A 10,483-nucleotide genomic window follows, 5' to 3' on the forward strand; every position below is an offset into this window, starting at 1 on the left:
TCTATGCTCACTTCGAGGCAAGCAACACTGAGCATCAGCTGTTCCGAAAGACTGTGTGATCACGCTCTCCATAGCCGACGTGAGTAAGACCTTTAAACAGGTCAACATTCACAAGGCTGCGGGGCCAGACGGATTACCAGGACGTGTGTTCCGGGCATGTGCTGACCAACTGGCAGGTGTCTTCACTGACATTTTCAACATGTCCCTGATTGAGTCTGTAATACCAACATGTTTCAAGCAGACTAGCATAGTCCCTGTGCCCAAGAACACGAAGACAACCTGCCTAAGTGACTACAGACCCGTAGGACTCACGTCCGTAGCCATGAAGGGCTTTGAAAGGCTGGTAATGGCTCACATAAACACCATTATCCCAGAAACCCTAGACCCACTCCAATTTGCATACTGCCCAAACAGACCCACAGATGATGCAATCTTTATTGCACTCCACACTGCCCTTTTCCACCTGGACAAAAGGAACACCTATGTGAGAATGCTATTCATTGACTACAGCTCAGTGTTCAACACCATAGTACCCTCAAAGCTCATCACTAAGCTAAGGAAACTGGGACTAAACACCTTCCTCTGCCACTCTATCCTGGACTTCTTGATGGGTCGCCCCCAGGTGGTGAGGGTAGGTAGCAACACATCTGCCACGCTGATCCTCAACACTGGAGCCCCTCATGGGTGCGTGCTCAGTCCCCTCCTGTACTCCCTGTTCACCCACGACCACATGGCCAGGCACGACTCCAACACCATCATTAAATTTGCAGCAGACACAGCAGTGGTAGGCCTGATCACCGAAAACGACGAGACAGCCTATAGGGAGGAGGTCAGAGGAAGGCCCTAAAAATGGTCAATGACCCCAACCACCCCAGTCATAGACTGTTCTCTCTACTACCGCAAGGCAAGCGGTACCCGGAGTGCCAAGTCTCCGACAAAAAGGCTTCTCAACAGTTTTTACCCCCAAGCCATAAGACTCCTGAACAGGTAATCAAATGACTACCCGGACTATTTGCATTGTGTGCCCCCCCAACCCCTCTTTTACGCTGCCGCTACTCTCTGTTTGTCATATATGCATAGTCACTTTAACTATACATTCATGTCCATACTACTTCAATTAGCCCAACAAACCAGTGCCCCTGCACATTGGCTAACCAGGCTATCGGCATTTCCATCATGAAAAATGTCCTGTAATGTTTCAAGTGTTCTGTATTCTATTGATGTAATCTATTATGTGTTACGCATTTTAAATGAGTGTTTTGCAAATATTAATAATGTAAATTCTGCATTCCTTCAGTTTTATCTGTGAGCAAGAATAAATAAACTAATAATGCTGCTCTGGTGCGCATTATAGACTATTTAATTCCCTTCATCTTAGCATCGGCATCATCAACAATCATGCATGTCAGTTGAGTGCACACAGCATAACAGAAAATTAAATATTTGGGAATATAATTTACAGAACATACATGCTGGAACTGGAACTGAGAGTCATGGTGAAGGGCTACTTAATTATAGACAGCAACCTTATTGGAGGGCGGTGCCAATAAACCTTAAAGCAGCAAAGCATCTCCAAACAAACTGGCATTATTGCAGTGGTATTACATAATGAACTAATTGAATATTGTCACATGAATAAAACTTGCTAATGGACAAACTTAACACATACTATTCAGAATAATCAACCACACACCAAGCATGTCTTCGAGACATCATGGACACAAAATGGTTGCTCACACAAGCAAAGTATAAGAGAGTTGTACTCCAGTCTAGTAGATAGCGGTAATGCAACATTGGATGCCAACCGCCGTTAAACCTCATCGAAGAAGAAGATCACTAGGTTGTTGATTCCTATCACGCACAAGCAATGCTGTTGTCGTTCTAGCTTTGCACGAGTTCGCGCATAAAGTAGTTCGGTTTTATCCACGCTACGGCTGAACCATAACATGTCGAAGGAGGTATCTACGTTTGTATTTATTGGATACTATTCAGTGTTAGCTAGCTAGTTAATTAATTAATTAACGTGTTAGGTTGTAGCGTTTGTCATGTGTTATTTGTATGCGACGCAGTATTTAGCTAACTGAACATGACCGCAGGCCATGTAGAACTCTGGCTAGCTAACATTAGCTAGCGCTGCAGGCGTAAAGGTCTGTCTAAATTGTTATTTAGCGAATCATCAATATTTTAACTTATTATGAAGAGATTTTTGTAAGGTCATTACCCCATTTCTTCACAATTGCAACTACATTTTTAATGGGGCATACATCAATGAAGGTGTACAGTTGCCATTAGCTAGCCGGCTAAACTAGAAGTACAAACTTTAGTCGAGGGCTGAGTTTCGAGACCACCGACAAGAGTTTACTGAACAATTTTGAACGATGGGGATCCCTCTCAGATTGTGTGGTGAGTATACATTTTTCATAATAGGTTCTTTTGGCTTTCCTAATTGTATCAGCAAATGAACAGTGCCAATTCATTCCTCAGGTGATGAAAGATCCAGTCACAAAGAGATCAAGGGGGTTTGGCTTTGTCACATACAGCTCAGTGGAGGAAGTTGATGCATCAATGGAGGCTCGTCCTCACAAGGCTGACGGCCGACAAGTGGAGCCCAAGAGAGCGGTGTCCAGAGAGGTAAGCTATGTCTGATGTGATGACAACACATAGAAACCATCTGTTTTCATATATGTTGGGGTGGTGCTGGTGATTTAATATGAAGTTGAACAATGGTGAAATTTCCTTTGAGGATCTTCTGATTCTTTGAAGTGATTGAATGTAATGTGTGTTGGACAGGATTCCTCTAGGACAGGTGCTCACACAATGGTGAAGAAGATCTTTGTGGGTGGAATCAAGGAGGACACAGGAGCACCATCTTAGGGAATACTTTAATCAATTTGGCAAGATTGAAGTCATCGACATCATGACTGATAGAACCAGTGGGAAGAAGAGGGGATTTGCCTTTGTTACATTTGATGATCACGATTCAGTCGATAGGATTGTCAGTCAACACCGTTGGTACAGAAAAGCTGCTGTTGTGTGTGTTATTTTATTCATTTTTATTCTAACCTTTATTTAAATAGGCAAGTCTGTTAAGAACAAATGATTTTTTACAATGACTGCCTACTCGGGCCAAACCCCAACAGTTTTTAGATTCTTCATTTTTTTTCCCAGTTCAAGTAATTTACTGATATGTTTAACAATCTATTTTCTCCCTTTGTAGTCCAGAAGTTATCATTGACTGTATGATACAACTGTGAAGTGAGGAAGGCTTTGTCAAAGGAAGAAATTAACTGATCAGGTAGGAATTGGAGAAGCTACAGACAAGTTATTTTGCTAACTCCTTGCTTCTCAGCAACAACTGAAGCTTTAAATGTGACTTTGAGAAAGTGACTGACCTGTTTGATGCCTGTCTTTCAGGGCCAAGAGGTGGACACTTTTGCAGAGGTCACTTCAAACATCTGCTATCTGAGCAGCTAACCGATCGCTGTACATAGTCTATCGGTAAATAGCCCACCCAATTGTACCTACCTCTTCCCCATACTGTTTATATTTATTTACTTTTCTGCTCTTTTGCACACCAATATCTCTACCTGTACATGACCATCTGATCATTTATCACTCCAGTGTTAATCTGCAAAATTGTAATTATTCACCTACCTCCTCATGCCTTTTGCACACAATGTATATAGACTCTCTTTTTTTTCTACTGTGTTATTGACTTGTTAATTGTTTACTCCGTGTAACTCTGTCTGTTCACACTGCTATGCTTTATCTTGGCCAGGTCGCAGTTACAAATAAATATAATGATCGGGGGGATCGATACAGTTACATATCCCAAAAAACATTTGGGACCATATTATCGTGCTACTTTGTCTCCAAGTATTGATTTGTAAAAATAAGTGTGTGTGTGTGTGTGTGTGTGTGTATACAGTACCAGTCAAAAGTTTGGACACACCTACTCATTCCAGGGTTTTTCTTTATTTGTACTATTTTCTACATTGTAGTATAATAGTAAATGCATCAACTTTGAAATGACACACATGGGATCGTGTAGTAACCAAAACGTGTTAAACAAATCTAAATATATTTGAGTCTTATCAAAGTAGCCACCCTTTGCCTTGATAGCTTTGTACACTCTTGGCATTCTCTTAACCAGCTTCATGAGGTAGTAACCTGGAATGTATTTCAATTAACAAGTGTGCCTTGTTAAAAGTTGATTTGTGGAATTTCTTTCCGTAATGCATTTGAGCCAATCAGTGGTGTTGTGACAAGGTAGGGGTGGTATACAGAATATAACCCTATTTGGTAAAAGACTAATTCCATATTATGGCAAGAACAGCTCAAATAAGCAAAAAGAAACGACAGTCCATCATTAGAAATCTGTCCTTTGTCCGAGTCTAAATGTGAGATTATTGGTTCCAACCGCCATGTCTTTGTGAAACGAAGAGTAGGGGAACGGATGATCTCCGCATGTGTGGTTCCCGCCGTGAAGAAGGGAGGTGGTGTGATGGTGCTTTGCTGGTGACGCTGTCAGGGATTTATTTATAATTCAAGGCACACTTAACCAGCATGGCTACCACAGCATTCTGCAGCGATACACCATCCCATCTGGTTTGCGTGTAGTGGTACTCATTTGTTTTTCAACAGGACAATGACCTAACACGCCTCCAGGCTGTGTAAGGCTTATTTGACCAAGAAGGAGAGTGATGGAGTGCTGCATCAGATGACCATAATCACCCAACCTCAAACCAATTGAGATGGTTTGGGATGAGTTTGACTGCAGAGTGAAGGAAAAGCAGCCAACAAATGCTCAGCATATGTGGGACCTCCTTCAAGACAGTTATAGCATTACAGGTGAAGCTGGTTGAGAGAATGCCAAAACTGTGCAAAGCTGTCAAGGCAAAGGTTGGCTACTTTGAAGAAACTAAAATATAAAGTATATTTTGATTTAAACACTTTTTGGTTATTACTTGATTCCATATGTGTTCATAGTTTTTGATATCTTCACTATTATTCTACCGTATAGTAAAAATAAAGAAACCCTTGAATGAGTGGACACGCCTAAACTTTTGACTGGTACTCTGTGTGTGTGGGTAGAATTAGCTGACGCTAGTTGGCTGTACCTGTGCCAAAACTCCAGTATTTTTTTTTTAATCCTATAGCTTGTCCATCTTTTAAATGGTGAACTAACATGTTTTCAGCACTTATTAACATGACTGATCAAACGATTTTTCTCATGACTCTCTGGTCTCTGCAGCAGACATATAGTGGGCATTATGTTTGGAACATCAAATTGCAATAAAATCACAGTATCGAATCTCCATACATATAAAATCGTAATACATATCGTAACGGCCCCTAAGTATTGTGATATAGTATCGTGAAGTCCCTGTCAATTCCCAGCCCTAGCGATATGAGCACTCAAGGGCTTTTAATACCATTTTAACCATATTCAGCCTCGTTCCACAGGGAATTAATGTACTAGTTGGTTTCCCTGGTGCAATGCAGGTGGTTTCAAGTTAGTCTGACACCAGTAAATATTTAAAAAATGTTTTGGAATATTTTTCTTCTGTACAGTCTTCCTTCTTTTCATTCTGTCATTTAGGTTAGTATTGTGGAGTAACTACAATGTTGATCCATCTTCAGTTTTCTCCTGTCACAGCTGTTAAACTCTGTTTTAAAGTCACCATTGGCCTCGTGGTGAAATCCCACAGCGGTTAGTTTCCTTCCACTCCGGCTACTGAGTTGGGAAGGACGCCTGTATCTTTGTAGTGGCTAGGTGTATTGATACACCATCCAAAGTGCAATTAATGACTTCACCATGCTCAAAGGGATATTCAATGTCTGCTTTTTTTATTTTTACCCATCTACTAATAGGTACCCTTTGCAAGGTATTGGAAAACCTCCCTGGTCAATGTGGTTGAACCTGTGTTTGAAATTCACTGCTCGACTGAGGGACCTTACAGATACTTGTATGTATGGGGTACAGAGATGAGGTAGTCATTCAAAAATCATGTTTAACACTATTATTGCACACTGAGTCCATGCAACTTATTATGCGACTTGTGTAGCACATATTTACTCCTGAACTTATTTAGGCTTGACATAAAAAAAGGGATTGAATTCTTATTGACTCAAGACAGTTTAGCTTTACATTTTTAATTTGTAAAAAATATATATATATATATAAATACATCTAAACATAATTCCACTTTGACATTGGGGACTATTGCGTGTAGGCCAGTGACCAAAAAAAGCAAAATTTAGTCATTTTATGTTCAGTCTGTAACACAACAATATTTTGAAAAAGTCAGGGGGAATGAATACTTACTGAAGGCACTGTATTTAGCCCCTTGGCATGCATATTTGGATTGGACTGAGTTTGAAACACCCCCGCCCCCCAACTACACACACACACACACACACGATCTGCCTTCTTTGCCTTTGCTATGCATGTAATGGGCTTGAACTGAAGGCTTGCTCCTGGCTTTATCCTCTTGACCCCTCAAATGTAGCAGATAATGAAGAAAGGTGCCAAATGTAACAATGTTGTTCCGTATTTTCCAACAGGCTACATTACTTAGGTGAGGTGACCGGAAAAGAAGCAGCAGGTTTACCTCCTATATCTGCTCAGCCAAGCACTGCCACATGAAGAGATGTACAGTAGACAAGGAAAAATCATGTGGAAAGGGAAGGAGGAGACTGGGTGGGTCAAACCGTTCTTGTCAAAATACTTCCCAGCAGGATTATATGGTTTGGTTATTTTTGAAGTGTGAAGCATTCTGAGGTTTTATGTAGGTATTTTGATTTTCCCTGTACCGATAGGGTGTTTTTAAAGATTTAACTGCCACCAAATCAAGATCAATCAACCGCTTTTCAGTTCAGGTTTTTTTACATGGTCTATTTTGGTTGATGGGTTCCTGTTGATTGTCTTACATGAGATGAGCACTCAACAGCTGAGTAGATGGTACGAAGTGTTATTGGAGAATCATCAATGATCAGAGTACTTACGCTATGTTCATATTCAGTATCAAAGCAGGTGTCATTGTTTACAAAAGTTTATTTTCATTTAGATTATTTACCGCCATGCCTATGGTGAAAATAAAGGTCAAAGGCCTTTTTGCTTCGGGGCCGCTGAGTTGGTTTCTCCCCATAAGATTAGCATTGTTGCCAATGGACAAAATAAAAGTTTTCTTAAAGGCTTCTCTGTTGGCTCATAGCTTCACAATCAATTGGAGTCTAGTTTACACACACAACTTGACTAGCCATTCATTTGGAGGAGCCAGCTGAGAGGGAGAGAAGTAGCAAGATCCCCGCCAGTGAAGCAGGGGACAGCAGCAGTCAGTACAGATGATTGCTCTGGTAAGACTAGCGAGAGGTAGCTCAAGAAAGGAAGGGGTATTTTATACCATGCTGTTAGGTAAGATATTTTTGATCAACTTGTATGTGTAACACTCACCTTTTGTATATATGTTAGCAGTCCATGTCACCTCTCGGCAAATGAACTAACATGGACTAACATGGAGTTTTATTCCAGCAAAATGATTTATTCTTAGAAAAGGAGGGCTATAGCAGTGTTTTGGGATGCCAAAATAACTGAATGATGCCAACCTTGACTGCTACCCTTGTACCGTTGCATTTATGACAACATAAGTGGCCCAATGTCCTCAACATTTATCACTAGATCTGGCATTTGTAGTGCATAAAAATCTAGAATAGAATCACTCATTGCTTTAATAATGTTTACTTACTTTCTCTATTTCTCTTTTCATTTTCAGGGCTGTAAGATGTCTGCTCCAGTGCACCTAATCTTGCACCTCTCATCCCTACACCTGTACTGGGATGACTGGCAGTTGCAGGACCAATCTTGACACCATGGGTATGCTGGATTATTATTTATTTTTTACATGTAGCCAACTCTGCTTGATGTATTGGCCACACATCCGATTATTTAAAGATGAGATATGCTTTGTGTGGCTAAACTAACTTTTTAATTGTTTTAACCTTTGTCTTTCAGTGTCATTTTAAATGAACAGAAGGGACACAACAGGAATGCTGCTGGACAGTTATATTTAAACTTTTGTACTAACCTTCAATAAATGTAGATTTTTTTTTTAAGTGTGTGTCTTTATTGTATAAGCTTTGCTATTAGGATCAGGTATGTTTATAAAACAAGTATTGTTTGTATGTGGTGTAGTGGCAGTTCATTCTGTATTGTCAACTGTACATGGTACAGATACTATTTTTACTTGATTGAGAGTGTTATTAGACATTATTTTTATCACCTTCAATTTACTGAATGTCAAATTCCTGTTTAGGGGGTTTAACGGAAGTGGAGTAATGAGGTGTAGAGTAGCTGTCACGTGTTCTGACAGAGGAGGAAACCATGCCATGGCTCATAACTTGGCAAGTTCAGCAGTTACTTACAGAACTACTGACACACCAGTAGGCATACTGAATTGTTTTAGTACAGCCTAGGCAGTTTTATTAATACATAAGTAATGTATTCTGTGTTGTAAGGGCATCATTCTACCAAGGAGTCTAGACCTTTATAATAGTCTGCTTGCCTTGCTACCAGGGTTGTGGTTCAACGCCTCCAGCTCTCCCTTCCTACTACATTGGTAACAGTATATGGCATTGATAAGGGAATTTGTTTATGGTAATGACTAAAGAATTCTACCCTGAAATGCAATTATTAGATAATAAATTAAAAAAAAAAAAAAAATATATATATATATATATATATATATATATATATATCAAATGAATAATTGGAAAAATGTAATTATTAGATTTATGTAACATGTATCATGAATTAGAGCGATAAACTTCAGTCCAATAAGGTTTGGTCGAGACAAGTAGAAGTGTGTGACTAAGAAAACACAGAGAACAATTAAACTGCATGACGTGACCTGGTTAGAACTCTGGGAAATTTACGACAGGAAAGGGAGTCGTGTCAAGGTCCCTCGTACAGGTTGGACTGTGCTGTAAGCTACAGAATGAGACATTTGTAACACTGTTTGTTTCCATAGAAGTCCTAATGTGTGTTTAAGCTCTCGTGTCCTCCTGCAGGTAAAATGTAGGGCGGTGGGCCTTGCTGGAGAACATGGAGGGCCTGTTCCTGGCAGTGGGTGAGATTGTGGATGGGTGTAGGCAGAGAACTCTCCTCACCCCAAAGCAGGGGTCTCTGTATTCTCATCACAACAGTGCCCTCTGACTCAGACCAAATCAACTTTTCCATCTAGAATATAGGACAATGGTAGAAGACATGGCTGGACACTCATACCTGGATACTGTCCACGGCTACCCCATCACACCATGGGGTAGCCAAGATATAGGAAGACAGGAAACAATTTGTTGGCTAACTACCACAGAGTTTACCAGTTAAATACTCTATTACATAAGTTTAGGTTTTTGTGACTGGATTGGTTCTCAGGCCAATATAAATCAACCGTCCTACTAGTCTCCACCCCTAGACGATACAATAGCTCCTCAATGTAAGGTTGTTTAGGGTAAGGGAGGAAGCCCATTTTCTAAGCATTTAGATGTCAGCCATTGAGAGTGATATGTCCTCTTCTGTCTTCCATAGTCATCCTCGGTGTAAGGCCCATGATGCTCTTCCTCCTCCTCAGTTAAACACCATGGTTCTGTTTTCACTGAGTACTGTGCTTCCCGGATGTCGACAACATTAAAATGATCTGCACTGTTGCCCTCCCCCTTTATTTTCATGTTTACAGGGGAGATGATGTTCCTCTAACAAAACACACTGTGTCTCAGGTAATTGCACTTATTTACGACAATCTAATATTTACTCAAACTTGTTAAAATTGTATTACATTTCTTATACTTCTGTAATACTGGTATTTAAACATGTGTATTTGATAGTAATGCGATTTGGATGTTAGCGAACAACATGGTCAAGTGCTGACTGGGTGGTTTGTCAGGCTGACAATCTTAAGCACATACATTTCTAATGCTTCCCGCTCTTTTTATCCCTGAAAAGACCTAATTGTTCTGTTGGCTATTTCAAAAACGATTTCATTTCTCTCCAGCATTATATGAAGCTATTACATGTAGTTTTATTGTATTGAAAAGAGAAGAGAACAAAGGGGAGCATTCCCAGTGTAGCTGTTAATGAGGCTCCACTGTTAGCTAGCTGGCGTTGCTCTAGACTCTCTGAGTGCCATGCTGATGGAGGCTCCCATCTGAGAGGCATTTTACAGGCTGCAGATGTCTGCCTCTTCCACTCTGTGCATTAATCTTCATCGCCAACCCTCGGCCCGCACGCCTCATAATGGTTACTGATAGACTTTTGTCTGCAGAATTAAAATTATTAATTTATTTATGTATTGTTCCTGTAAAGTAGTATTACTGCTTGTAACCACACCACCACCTTTCCCTTAAATATCACAGTTAGAAAGTCCTGGAAACTTCCGTTATTGTTTCATACTGTATGTTAAAGAAAATTCTAGCTGTAGTTGATGTT

At 40.2% G+C, this 10,483-nt stretch overlaps 1 long non-coding RNA gene across 4 annotated transcripts; it reads left to right on the top strand.

Annotated features, from left to right (window-relative positions):
• The first annotated feature begins 1,589 nt into the window (after positions 1-1,589).
• LOC109875917 (uncharacterized) lies at positions 1,590-8,115 on the top strand. Of its 4 annotated transcripts, none has more exons than XR_004210054.1 (8): positions 1,605-2,403; positions 2,485-2,631; positions 2,791-3,031; positions 3,218-3,295; positions 3,415-3,498; positions 6,568-6,703; positions 7,776-7,876; positions 8,015-8,115. It is a non-coding gene; the product is annotated as an uncharacterized LOC109875917 (long non-coding RNA). The 4 variants fall into 4 exon arrangements; XR_002252884.2 differs by having other exon boundaries at positions 1,606-2,403; positions 2,791-3,012; XR_004210055.1 differs by having other exon boundaries at positions 1,590-2,403; positions 2,791-3,033; positions 6,568-7,876.
• The last annotated feature ends 2,368 nt before the right edge of the window (positions 8,116-10,483 follow it).

The sequence above is a fragment of the Oncorhynchus kisutch genome, linkage group LG5 (genome assembly GCF_002021735.2).
Source record: "Oncorhynchus kisutch isolate 150728-3 linkage group LG5, Okis_V2, whole genome shotgun sequence".
Taxonomy (NCBI): domain Eukaryota; kingdom Metazoa; phylum Chordata; class Actinopteri; order Salmoniformes; family Salmonidae; genus Oncorhynchus; species Oncorhynchus kisutch.